The sequence below is a fragment of the Pseudopodoces humilis genome, chromosome 5 (assembly GCF_049639895.1).
Source record: "Pseudopodoces humilis isolate 2021_Gansu_Grassland_sample_001 chromosome 5, ASM4963989v1, whole genome shotgun sequence".
NCBI classification, from domain to species: domain Eukaryota; kingdom Metazoa; phylum Chordata; class Aves; order Passeriformes; family Paridae; genus Pseudopodoces; species Pseudopodoces humilis.
Genome location: NC_142204.1, coordinates 23,536,803 through 23,550,082, shown reverse-complemented (window position 1 = coordinate 23,550,082; position 13,280 = coordinate 23,536,803).

Below are 13,280 nucleotides of genomic sequence, written 5' to 3'. Positions count from 1 at the left end.
ATAAATAGACTCACAAGATATGTCTAGGCCCAGACATGGTCACTTCTCACCCTAGGATGTAGTTTTGTGGGGGAACAGCTGTCCTGCCTGGGTTTGCTCCATTCACTGGAATAATTCCATTCCCCGGAATAATTCCATTCCCCAACCTTCTCTGGGCCCAGCCATGGAGCCGGTTTTCTACCCAATGAACAGTGCATCCATTTAATTCCTCCAGCAGCCAATTTCTCCAGGACAAATGCTTTGAGAGACAATGTCAAAGGCTTTACAGAAGTGTAGGTAGACATCATCCACAGTCTTGCCCTCATCCATTGCCCCGTCCATGGTCCCTTTGCCATAGGAGGAGATCACGTTGCTCAGGCAGGACCTGCCTTTCCCAAACCCATGCTGGCTGGGCCCGATTCCTCAGTTGTGCTACATGTTCTGTATGATAGCAAGGTGAATTGTTCCATGAACTTTCCTGGCACTGAGGTCAGGTTGACAGGCCTGTAGTTCCACAGATTCTCCCTCCAGCCCTTTTTGGAGGTGGGTGTCGCAGTGGCCAACCTCCAGTCACCTGGGGCCTCTCTGGCTGGCTAGCCAGGACTGCTGATAAATGATGAGAAGTACCTTGGTGAGTTCTTCCACCAGCTTTCTCAGTGTTCTTGGGTGGATCCCATCCAGCCCCACAGACTTGGGAGTGTCTAAGTGGTGTAGCAAGAGGTCACTGAGCATTCCCTCCTGCATTATGGGGCCCCGTTGTGCTCCCTGTCCCTGTCTTCCAGCTCAGGGGACTGAGTACCCTGAGGACAACTGGTCTCACTATTAAAGACTGAGGCAAAGAAGGCATTGAATACCTCAGCCTCTACCTCGCTCATGTAGTGATCCTCGGCTCCAGAGCCCATCTGCCAGAGCGGTTTGCCTCAAAGCCTTCACTGAAATGATGGATTCACTGGATTTTGAGTGGCCCCCATCCCTCCTGGTTCAGCTGGTGCTGAGGCAGAGCTGCCCCTCCTCAGAGCTCCCATGCCCCCTGCTTGGGAGCTGGGCTGCCTCTCTCAGCACTAAATTCAAGAGTATGCTGGTTTAGGCAATGAAGTCACCCTCTCCTTTCATTATTTACTTATTTTCCCCTGAGGGAATAAGCAGGGGCTGATATTGACCTGGCTTTTAATACAGCTTTCAGAGTCGTGTGCCTGCCACTGGCCATGGAAACAAACTAATGGACCGAGAGAGAAGGACTTTGCGTGCGAGGACACGGGCATTCAGGACACAGGCTGGGGTGATGGCCTTCAGGAGAAGGGGAACCCTCATGGCTGGGCACTCCCTCACTGACATCCAGCATCCTTTGGAGGCGGGTGGCAGTGCTTGGTAGGGATGGAGTGTCCCCTTAGCTCTTGGGAGACCCATCAGTCACCAAGGAGTGAGTGTGCAGAGATGCCAGGCAAGGATGGTGTACCAGGGCCATGGGCATGCACAGCTGGAGTGGCTGGGGCAACACACAGGTCAGCACTGCCACCCCTCCCTTCACCTGGCTGGGCTCTTGTGGGAAAAATGGGACAAGACTGCAATAAATCTGAGGGAACAAGCATCATTCAGCCATACTGGTTCCATCCCTCTCTATGTGTCAGAACCTGCTGGATGTTTTCATGTCATGTTTGGCATCAGGGTGGAGAAGACAGTGAGGCATTGAAGAATACCCAGCTAAACCCCTGCTGTTCATAATAAAATTGCAAGAAAGCTTTCAGTGCTGTCAGATCTTTAGAGAGGGGAGACAGAAGGGGGTTGTGGGGCTGGGGCAGAGGGAAGGAGAGGAACAGCCAGTGCAGGAAAACAGAGGTGATGAGTAAGTTTCTGCCTATCAGACACTCCTCGTGCAGCTGTGCTGCTGGTGCCACACACAGCCTCTCTGACAAAATGGTGCAGTCACTCCAGAGGCTGTTCCTGCAAGCTGCACACGTGCCAACAGGCTTTGCTGATACGCAGCAGCAGGATATCCTGCACAGGTGCTTGTGCACCTGCACACTGGAATCCCAGAGCACTCGTGCCCCAAGTACACACTGCAGGTGCCTATATGTGTATGCCATGTAGGGGCATAATCCATCCTACACCACAACTCCATCCCATAGACACCCAACCATATTCACAAAAATGCTGCACAGCAGCGTCTCAACAAGTGCCTCTCTGGCTGTGTGCTGGGGACTCCTTTGCACAGCCTGTGAAAAGCCACTGGGAGAATTCATCCTGGAAAACAACTGTTTGCTATAGAGAAGGCTTAACAGTCTAAAGGATTCTGCAAATCAGCTGTCCAGGCCATTCATAATTGTAAATACACCAGGCATTTTACCTTTTGCACACAGTGTGCGGAGCATCAGGTAGGTGATACCTCCTTGCCCTGTGCTCTCCAGAGAAGATACCTTTAATGTATGAGAGGGCATGGTGTCCCTGGGTTCCTTCCCTCCCCCAGGATCTGCTGGAGGGACTGCTTGCCTAAGACCTGCCTCTAGTCCTAAGGGACTGGCAGCTTGCTTTTCAGGAGGAAGACACTGCTTCTTTGTTTATTCAACCACAATCAATATTTCTTTCCTGTCTTCTGAACATCTTACTTGGCTCATTATTGAAAGCTATTCAAATAACAGAAAGATAATGGGGAGAGGAAGGACTTTTTCCCTATGAATAAGATCCAGGCACTGGTTCAGATCCTCTACCCCATGACAACTAACCACACTGTTGTCACTCTTGCCAGCTCTCAAATTAATGTTGTTGTTTGCAATGACACTTGGGAAACTTGTTTCATGTTTTATTTTTGGTGACACTTTTGGACAGTCCTTTTGAAAAGAAATCATCATTGGCACCTTTCAACTCACACAAAACTTGCTCAGCAAAACATTTTGGTACACATTGCAACTAAAAATATTTTTAAGAAACACAACAATAATCTCAATTGAGGAGAAAATAGGTTTGGATTTCCATGATTAGGAAATGGTGCTTAAAATATCTGTGCTTCTGAACAAACATGTTAGGTTTCAAACAGCTTGGTTTTGTCCGAGTTTTACACAGGAGTGGATAGGGCACATGGCACTGCCACAGCAGCTGTGCACAGGCTCAGGACCTCTGCAAGAATGCCTCCTCTGTGTTCTTTGAGCTTCAGCAGTTCTTCTTTGCCTTTGCAAGAGGGCCTGAGGTCTCTTTCAGCTTTTGGACAGGCAATACTAAGTGGCCATGGTTTTAAATTTCACAAAAAAACAAACAAAAAACCCCAAAAAACAAACAAAAAATCCCCAAACAAAAAAACAACACCCCCCCCCCCCCAAACCTCAAAACCTCAACAAAACAACAAACAAACAAAACACTCCCCTCAAAAAAAAAAGTCTTACCTTCCCAGGCCATTAAGGCCTTGCCCCCACGAAGTCAATGGGACTTTGGCATTGCCCGTGGTAAGAGCAGAGCTGGGCCCTAATGGAGCATCACTATTGGAAAACCCCGCAGGGCCCGGCCCTGTGCTAAATCCGCAAAGCTGGGATGGGCTCTTGCTGCATGCGCAGGAGGGAGAGAGGAGGGAATGCAGCCCGCTGGGATGTTGGAAACGTGGGGTGGTGTAGGGCAGCTGGGGCAGCCTCGCCGGTGCAGACAGAGGGGGACAGCGGAGGATGGGGAGGCAGGGGAGGCAGTCTCTGCTCGCAGCTGCCTGCGGCACGGATCCCGCGGCCGGGGATGCCAAACAGGCAGGAGCTGAGATGGCAGCCAGCTCTCGGAAGGGCTGCACGGGCTTCTCCTCCTGCCACGGTCCGCAGGGTGCGGGTCCTGCCCTTCCCAGCCTCGCCGCGCTCCCGCAGGCGGGACGCGGCGCAGGGAGGCCGAGTGGCGCGGCGAGACTGGGAAAGCCCGGCTATTGCCGGCCTCAGAGCACCACCTAGAGATGAAAGCAAGGCTGGCATCCCCGGCGTCACAGAACCATAGAAACCCTTAGTCTGGAAAAGACCTCTGAGGTCACCGAGTGCAGCCCTTAACCCAGCACTGCCACGTCCACTGTTAAAGCGCGTCCCCAAGCACCGTATCTACGCATCTTTTAAACGTTTGTGGGGATGGTGACTTCTCCACTTCCCTGAAAAAATTGCTCCAGTGCTTGACAGCACTTTCAGCAAAGAAAATTTTCCTAATACACAAACTAACCTCCCCTGGTGCAACTTCAGGCCATTTCCTCTTGTCCTATTGCTTGTCATTTGGGAGAAAAGGCCAAGTCCCATTGCTACAACCTCCTTTCAGGTAGCTGTAGAGAGTGATAAGGTCACCCCAGAGCCTCTTTTTCTGCAGGCTAAACAACCCTGACTCCTCAGATGCTCCCCATAAGACCTGTGCTCACCCCCACAGGTCCCAGCATCCTTGCAGCTCCTGACTACCTAGGCTCACCCAGTGCTGCTTCTGGCCTGGTGCTGGGACATTGTGGGGCTGGGCTGGGGCTGAGGCTGACTCTCCAGGCAGTGCCATGGGGCACAGGTGGGGTTTGGGGGAGGAAATATCTGATCTGGAGTGAAAGTAGGCTCTGAGAGGACCAGCATCCACCACCAATGCTGCAATAAAGGTCAGCCCTTTTGACAGCCAGGCCACAGCTTTCACAGAGTGGACATTGACTCTGAAAACAATTCAGATATGTGCTACCACTTTGATTTCTTGTTGGGGATGAATCTGTAAAGCCATGTTGGCTCAGGGAAGTTAGGCAGAGATAACCTTTGTTCAGAATCAGGTCCTTCTGGTTGCCGACTTGCTATCTGCTTGTCCTTCAGTTGTTTCTCTGCTCTGCCTGGTGCATGTGCTCAATGTATAAAATTTGCTGCCTCTTTTTCCTATTATTCAGTCCCTTGATGGGACACGCTGAACCTACGACTGTAGCATGGCGCTGCTGCCTCTCCCATGCCACAGGTGGGAGGCCAGCATGCTCCAACAGTGAGAGAGGGCCAGTGAAGCTGCATGGAAGTGATGTCCTTGTCAGCATGAGGGCTGTCAGGTAGAAGGCTTGCCATGCCCTGAGAACTCTTCAAGCAACCAACCATTTTGTATCCCCTTAGGACAGTAGATAACGACAGCCTGGCTTGCAAACTGTAAGAAGACTCTGGTCTTGGGCTTCTTCCAGGTCCCAAGGAAAGCAACATCAGCAGAGCAGTCAGAGGGCTGCCAGTATAATGCTTACCTTTGACCACATCCCCTCCAGAAGGGAGCATTTAATGTGGGTAATGCCTCTGCTTTCTGGACAGCCTGGACATGTGGACCCCAAGTGACTCACTGTCCATGTCAGATCAGCCTGGAAAGAGGTAAAGTGGAGCAATGTGATTCCACTGCCCTGATGCCTGTGAAGAAATTCAGGATGGACACAAACACTATCCTGAAATAGTCTGTGTGACACAAGATATTTGAGCTTTAAACACTTTTATTGGTCTCTGAAATTAGCAGGATTATTTTGGTGCTGACCCCAGATTTGAAATAGCAAGTCTTGAAACCTGGGATCTGGCAATATTTGGGTCCCTCATTGATAGAGTTATTTGAATGTCCCAGCAGTACAGTCACTGAAAGAGTCAGCTGAGGGCCTGTAGAGCACAAAGCCTCATTACAGAAGCCATAGGAGCAAGAGAATAAGGAGCTTGAAATTGCTCTTGACAGGTGATTAGGTGCTCACCCAGCAACAGCCTCTGCGTGTCTACCAAGGGCTCGGCACAGACCTGCACACCACTTCTGGGGCATTGGAGAGAGGAGGACGAGCTGATACAGGAACTCCAGAGGACTTTGAATGTGTTTGTAACATGACCTGCAGTCTCCACGTGCTTCTCTCAAGGATAGGACAATGAATCAGTAGGAGAGTGGGTCCGAGCACATGACAGGCAATGCAGACCTATAGCAGAACACTTGGTACCATATAGAATGATCTGATTAAATGTATGCAGAGTGGAGCCATCATTTAGCTCCAGGCTGCTGGGTTACACCATGTGCCTTTTGTTTTCTGGGATAGAGTTTTGTGCTCACTAGCAATGAGGCCGCCTTGAATAGAGAAACTTATGTGACCCCTCCAGTGTTGTGTGAGGCTGTAGGAAGGGCAGGGAAGAGCTGCAATGTAAACCAGCTCTGGAGCAGAGAGCTGCAGACATGGGGTGACTGGCTGCAGGGTAGCAGGGATAAATAACAGGGTGACCTGGAGTGTCCAAGGAGCCAGCAGTGATCAGCAAGCCAGTGGGTGCCGATGGGACAGAGCAGCATGAGGTCAGTGGAGGAGGCAATTCAGGGTGAGGGCAGCTGGCTGGGGTTGCTGCAGAGGGGGTAGAAGGTGTGTTGGTAGAGCTGCACTGGCCGGATGAAGCTGCATGTTTCCCACTGCTCTGTTTGAGACAGATGTCCTGCAGCAGTCAGATGGTCTCATGAGCTTGAAATGCATTGCCAACTGTTAAAATGCAAGAGTCATTTGTGAAAAGTGTGGGATTTTCTGACTCCTTGTATATATTTGATGATTTGTCTCACGGAGAGGCCTCCAGAGTCCTAATGTCCTCCATGTCTCCATTTTGCTTGTTGTTGCAGTCACAGGAGAAGGGACAGCCTCTGTTGTCAGAGAGAAGGCAAGCACAGGGGGACAGAAGCAGCTGACAGCAAGGCAAAGTGACTTTCCCAAGATCATGAAGCAGCCAGTGGCCAAAGGACAGATTTAACCTTCCACTGTGGGTTTAACCTGTCACCTCCCTGTACAGCTAAAGAAGGACACTGCAAGTGATAAATGAATCAGGAGCAGTTCCTATCCTGAGACTATCTCTGCCTATCCTGCATCTGCAGCTACAGCAAAGCTGTTGCCAGGACATTGCATTTCCCTAGGTACACACACCCATCACCTTTGTACCACTGCCTACAATTCCAAGCAGTAGTTCTGACAGACCAGGTGCTGTGCATATTCCCAACTCAGATACCCTTGGCCTCTAGATGTAGGAACCGGGAGCTGTTGGGCCTCAGGGCCTCCCCAAAAAGACACTAAACATCTACATCTTCTAGAAGTGAATAGGAGGCCATGGGAGGCTCAGATGAGCAAGTCCTCCAGTCCCTGCTCAGCAACAGCATGATGTGAGGCAAAAATAAAAATACACAACCTCAGTCCTCATAGGGAAGGAGTGCCAGCTGCCTCTCGTCCTTCGCTGTGTGGGACGGGTGGTGAGATGGCCTTTTGTTAAGCGGTGCCCTGTGCCTGGTGTTCAGCTGGCGAGGACAGACTGTCCCTTCCAGAGGAACCCCTTGCATAAGAATTAAAGAGGAGCTGGGCTGAGATGCTGAACTAATCCACCAGGGCATGTCGGGAGGATGCATTTTAAGCCATCCTCCCGCCTTCCAGTGCATTGTTTATCTCTCCTGTCCCTCCCACAGCAGCCCGTGAATTATTCTGACTGGGCCAGCTGCTTTCATAACTGCCTGCATTCTGTCCTGTCCCCTCGGCCCCAGAGCCCGCCTAGGAGATGCTCATACATGGGAGGCTTTTTAACCACGGCCGGTTTGTGCTGCTGTGAACAGCAAGCACAACAGACACCGCTCCTGCTGCCTGCAGAGCCTGCTGCGTGTGCTGCACACACATTTCACTGCTCTGGTGACATGTTCATTCCCCTGGCACACACACACACACAAAGTCCCACCTCAGGGACACCACAGGCTCCTTACCAGCTCACTTTGCTCCTGTGATGCTCAGCGGGCTCCCCGCAGTACACAAAACTGGCACAGGGTGTCACAGGCATACGGAGCTACTGCTCCCCCGCCACGCTGTGCTCCTCACCCATTGTCCATCATATCTGTGGGATGCCTTGTCTCCCTTGAACCTCGTCCTTCACACAGGATTCAGGCTTGCAGCTTGCACTCACAGACACGTGTGTGTGTAGAACATACACACCTGGCACTCGCCAGACACACACTACAAACAAATGGGGCCCTGGGCATCACAGCACCGAAGGATAATTCAGTTTGAAAGAGACCCCAGGACAGCTCTAGTCTGACTTCCTGCTCAAAGCAGGGTCAGCAAAGAGGTCAAGTGAGGTTGCTTGAAGCTTTATTTGATCTTATAAACTATTAGGATGGAAACTGTACAGCCTCTCTGGACAACTTTTTCCCACACTTGACTGCCTTTGAGGACAGAAAAGTCTTCTTTGTATTCAAGCTGGACCTCTCTTCTTTAAACTCATGTTTCTTGTCTCTCATCCTCCCACCAAGCACCACTGTGAAGAGCTTGGCCCTGTATTTTACCAAGACTCACAGGTCCTTTCCCACACAGCTGTTCTGCATCTATCAAGTCCCCAGCCCACATCATTGCCAGAGCCTCCTCCTTGCCAGGTTCAAGGCTACGCATTTGCCCTCGCTGAACTCCCAGTGCTCCTGTGGGCCCATCCCTCCAGCCTGCTTACGTCCCTCTGATGTTCCCTCAGGCATGTTGACTTGTTTCCCCTCCAACTAAATGTCGCCTGAATGTTCCACTTGGTGGAAGTGCACCCCATCACCCTCTCCATAACCATGTTAAACAGGAGAGGTCCCAGGACAGTGCCCTGAGGCACTCCACTTGGTACCAGCCTCTAGGTAGAGTTTAACCCATTAACAATTAACTACTCCCTGTGCCTGACCAGACAAATATTTTTTGTGTCCGTCTGCATGTCCATCTCTTGAGACAACACCACCTTTGCTTGGATATCAGAACGCTGGGAGACAGTGTTCAAAGCCTGGCTGAATTGGAAATAAATTATTTCCACTACTCTCCTCTCACCCAGTCTTTTTATCAAAGAAGGTGATGGAGTTGTTCAGGCAAATATGGTGCCTCCCCTGTGGCACTTCATCTTGCCCAGGCTCCTGGGCCAGGTTCTTCCACCGCCCCGTAGGCACTCAGCTGCCTTGGTGCCCAGAGAGCATTCAACATGCAGGGGAGGTTACACGTCTTCAAGTAAGATCCTGCTGATTCAGCCATGAGTCCAGCTCCTCCCAAGGAACCTTGGCCCTGTCTTGTGGTTCTCTGATACATCTGCCCTGGCCTGACACAGCTCTGAGAGTGCACCTAAATATTCCTGTTTGTTTCTTTCTTTTCCCTATTAGATCAATTTTTTTTTTTTTCTTTCCCCACCAAAGCAAGCCAGCAGGGGTGTAATAAAGAGACCCAGTTGCAAAGTGACAGTGGCTGGGAGTACCACGAGGATAAAAAAGGCAAGGCTATATGGAAAAAAAGCAATAAATGCGCTTAATTACAGGTGTGTCCAGGAACAGCCCCTATTATTAAGGTTGCCAACACTTCCCTTTTCAAGACCATGTTTTCACTTGCTTATAACTTTGTCTAAGTTCCACTGCTGAAGCAGAAATTTTCCATAGAATGCGATTGTCTCAGCTGGAATTAGGCACATTTATTTAGTTCTTTTTGAAAATGTGGACCCAACTCTATTTTTCCTGGGTTAGTCTATGTGTATATATATAGCCCAGGGGACAAAAACTGTGGAATTTATGGGCTTTCAAGCAAGGGTTTGGCCTTGGGCAGGAAATCAGTTTTTGTGTTATGGAGGCTGTGTTTTGCCAGCTCCAAGAAACACTACTGTTCTCTCCCATCAGTGCAGGCAAATTACATGGTTCTGTTAAACATGGAAAGAAGACTTGTCACAGCTTCACAGCTACAAACTTCTCAGCCTTTGCTAACCTGCCCAACCCTTTTGGTTTCTGAGGCTGTCATGACAGCATATGGGCTTTCCCTGGGTGGAGCACTGCAGGAGGAAACTTGGGAGGGCTCTCCCTTCTAGAGCTGCAACCTGCTGTTATGTGTCATGCACTGTTTGCATCTCTCAATTCTTTCCTCTGCCCTCTGCTCCTGGCTGCTTCTCTTTTGCTTTCTGGGAAGCCTGGTGGAAAAAAGTCCCATTTGAATACAGAAAGAATGAAACTCCAGGGAGGGAATCAAAAATGTTTAAACTGGGGAACAGCAAATGAGACTGGGAAGCAGATGAGACCATGAGCTGCAGGAGAATGCTGGATCTGTTTGGGAGAGGGGCTACAGCTGCTGTAATAACTTGGGACAGCAGAGCAGGAAGACTGGAAGCAGAAAGCAGGGCTGGCTGTGGCAGTGAGGAGGGGAATGGGAAGAGCAAAGGCATGGTGACTAGAGATGGGAAATGGGCAGAGCGCAGAAGGAGTGATTGTCAGAGGCACAGGGAAAGGGGATGGGAGGAACTCACCCATCTTCCTGGGTGGTGGGAATTTCTAGGGACAGATGATGGAGGTGACCTCCCATCATCCATCCAGCTGCAAAGGAAGGCTTGTACTGGCAGCTTGCTTGAAGCAGGACAGCATGTGGTGGGAAGGCTAGGGCTGACTGGCCAAGGACTTACAGCTGAGCTGGCCTGCTACTGTCTGGGCAGGATACTGGGAATACAGTGGGAGAAGAAACAGGGAAGGGCAAGTGAGGTGGACCTGAAAGGGGGCAGTGGCTGAGCCCAGAGCCCAGGGCTTCCTGACAAGAAGAGAAATTAGAAGCAGGAAAGCATGGAGGGGACAAGGGAATGAGGGAGGACCATATCAGCTTGTGCTTCTGGGACTGGAGACTTCTCCAGTGTCTGAACAAGGGTCTTCTCCTAAGTCTTTCTCCCAACTCTTACTGTTCCCATGCTGTTACACCAAATGCCACATGACAGCACATGTCACCTCTTGCTAATCCTGTCCTTGCTGAGGACAACAGGCAATTGCTGCTTGCTGTTATATCAGAATACACATTTCTCATCACTGAGAAATGTCAGCACCAAGGCTGGCTGTACAACTGCCCTTCAATGTCCTCGTGCATATGAATTACGGTCGAGTCTTTAATTATGTGGCCACAGATTTATTTTCCACAGGACACCTGCAGCACACAGGTTAGATGGTGTTCTGGATGAGTCTGGGCTGTGTCACGAAGAAGGCTCTTTACAGGGACTCAGCATCATCTCTTCTTTCTGTTGTGTTGTTTTTTTTTTTTCTCTCAAAAGTGTGAAGACAAAGGAGTGACTCATTGCTGAGGCAGTTGTGCGCCGGCCTGGATCCTTGCCCCTGCTGCGGATTTCCTACCTGATGCTGAGCGAGTCACTCACAGCAATCTTTTCAGAGGTAGCTATTAGCTATGTTTTATTTATTTTGGCATTTTGCTTTGTTTTTAGCCTTGTGCTATCCTGGGATCCTGATGTCTCATTTGCAGGAGTATTTATTGCTCCCTGCTGCATGTGAAGAGGGATTTGCACCTGACTCTAGAAAATGCTTTAAACTGCAGAGCGCTCTAGTAAAGTGCTCAGATCAGCATCCCCATCTTGCAGGCTGCATTTGACCTTCCCTCCAGGAATGCTGGATCTTCTCTAAAATGCTGCTGTATTGCTCAGTATGAGTATTGAAAAGGCAAATCTATTATTATTTGTGAAGTACTGAGAAACTAGGTGTATGTTGTATAAAAGAGACCCTATGAACACTGATCACTGTTTTTGGAGTGGGGGATGCATGTTCTGAATGAGCTGTGAGTCAATGCTTTGAAGAACTCTGTCAGCCCTGTTGGACGTGTCAAGCCACAGGTTGACAGGTACCTTCCTCCTCAGGTACCTTTGCTCTTGAATTGCAGGTGGCAATGTGTTTATTCTTGCTTCTCATCTCTTCTTACTTTCACTGGCCTTAGAGAAGTAGAACTTCAGCACAGTGTCAAAGTTTTCTCTGCTCTTTCCCTGATTGCTCACACTTCCCCAGCACACACAGGTGTCTCTGTAGCAAACTGACCTTGGTCTTCAAAGCAGTTTGTCCTTCTCCACAGAGTGGGTGAAATGGGATTCTGCTCTTTGTTGATCAGGCCAAGCTGCCAAATGCGACCTGGCAGTTCTCTGAGGTCTGCTAGGTCACTGGAGCTCAGCTTTCCCATGAGTTTTACTAGGTGCTATGAATATCATATACCGTGACTCTGGAAGGCCACCCACCCAGCCGTGACACTGTGAATAAACAGCACAACTCTTGCCCTTCTCTTCTTTTCCTACCTGAGGAATTACATGATGGGCAGCGGAGAGGCTGGCTGGGCGCCCAATGAGGTATAGCCCCCTTGGATACACTAGCTCACAAGATTCAGCTCAAGATATGTTGCTGTGGGTTCCCTCTACAGCGCTGCAAAGAGAACACTGGGGACAGCCCAAGGATTTGCATGTGAATAGGATAGCAGCCAAATGTAGCCCATCTTCTGCTTGCCTGCCTTCAGCAGCAGCACTCCCTGTATCATCTAGGGGTGCTTTGCCAACATCTGAATCTTGTGAAAGGTAGACATGAGGTGTCCCACGTGCAGGGCCCCCGGCTGCTGAGCTGATGGGCTTGGACTCTCTTCCATGCTCATGCAGCCAAAGATCCCTTCCAGGCAAACCAGGGAGATAGGACAAGGTGAAGCCTCCTGGGGCCTCATCCAGGAATGGTGTTTTGAATGTGTGAGCTGTGTCTCACCACTGGGTCTGGGGGGTTACATAGCCTGCACCTGCAACAGCACCTGTGCTGTTGTCTGAACAGTCTTAGTGTGCCTTGGTTGGTGCCTAATACAGTGCTATCTTTAGGGGCTGTTCCTCTTTGGAGAGGTGCACAGAGAAGAAAAGGTGCTGCAGCTACCCACCACTTTGATCACTGGGAGTTATGGACATATGGCCCAGCAGATTTTGTGTGCATGGATTCTGCTTGTCCCTCAAATTCATTCCCTCTCCAACCCAACCCCGGCTGGCCTCTCTCTAGCTGGGATCCTGCTGCTTGTGTCATATATAACTTTCTTTTTCAGACAACTGGGGCAGAAGTTATCTGTTGCACTGCTGGAGCACTGACATCCCCAATGGAGACGGGGTCCCTGCAGTACTGGCTGCTACAAGCATAGCCAAAAGCAGCAGCCCCTGGCCCAGGCTCCCCTGTAAAATTTATAAGAAGAGGAGTAACTAGGCAATGCTTGGAGAGAGGTGGGTGTTAATAGATCACATGGCTAGCCAGCACTAAAAGCTTGATTACAATTCAATTAAGGGAATGTTTCTAATTAAAGAGTTCTTATTTTAAGCTGTCAATGATTAAAATAAAGGTAGCTGAAGTGTCCGTACACACTCCAATTTCGTCCCCAAGGGCTGCATCTACGTTGGGGATTTCTTCAAATTCCCTCCCGCTGCCCTCAGTCAGCAATAGGGGGTGAGTTGGCATGGCCACAGTCCTCCCAGACCTTGCACCTGCCTCCCAAGCAGTGTCACCCCAAACTCTGCTCCCACGAGGCATGCTGAGAGCTGCTTCTCCTGGATGCTGATTCAGATCCATCCTTC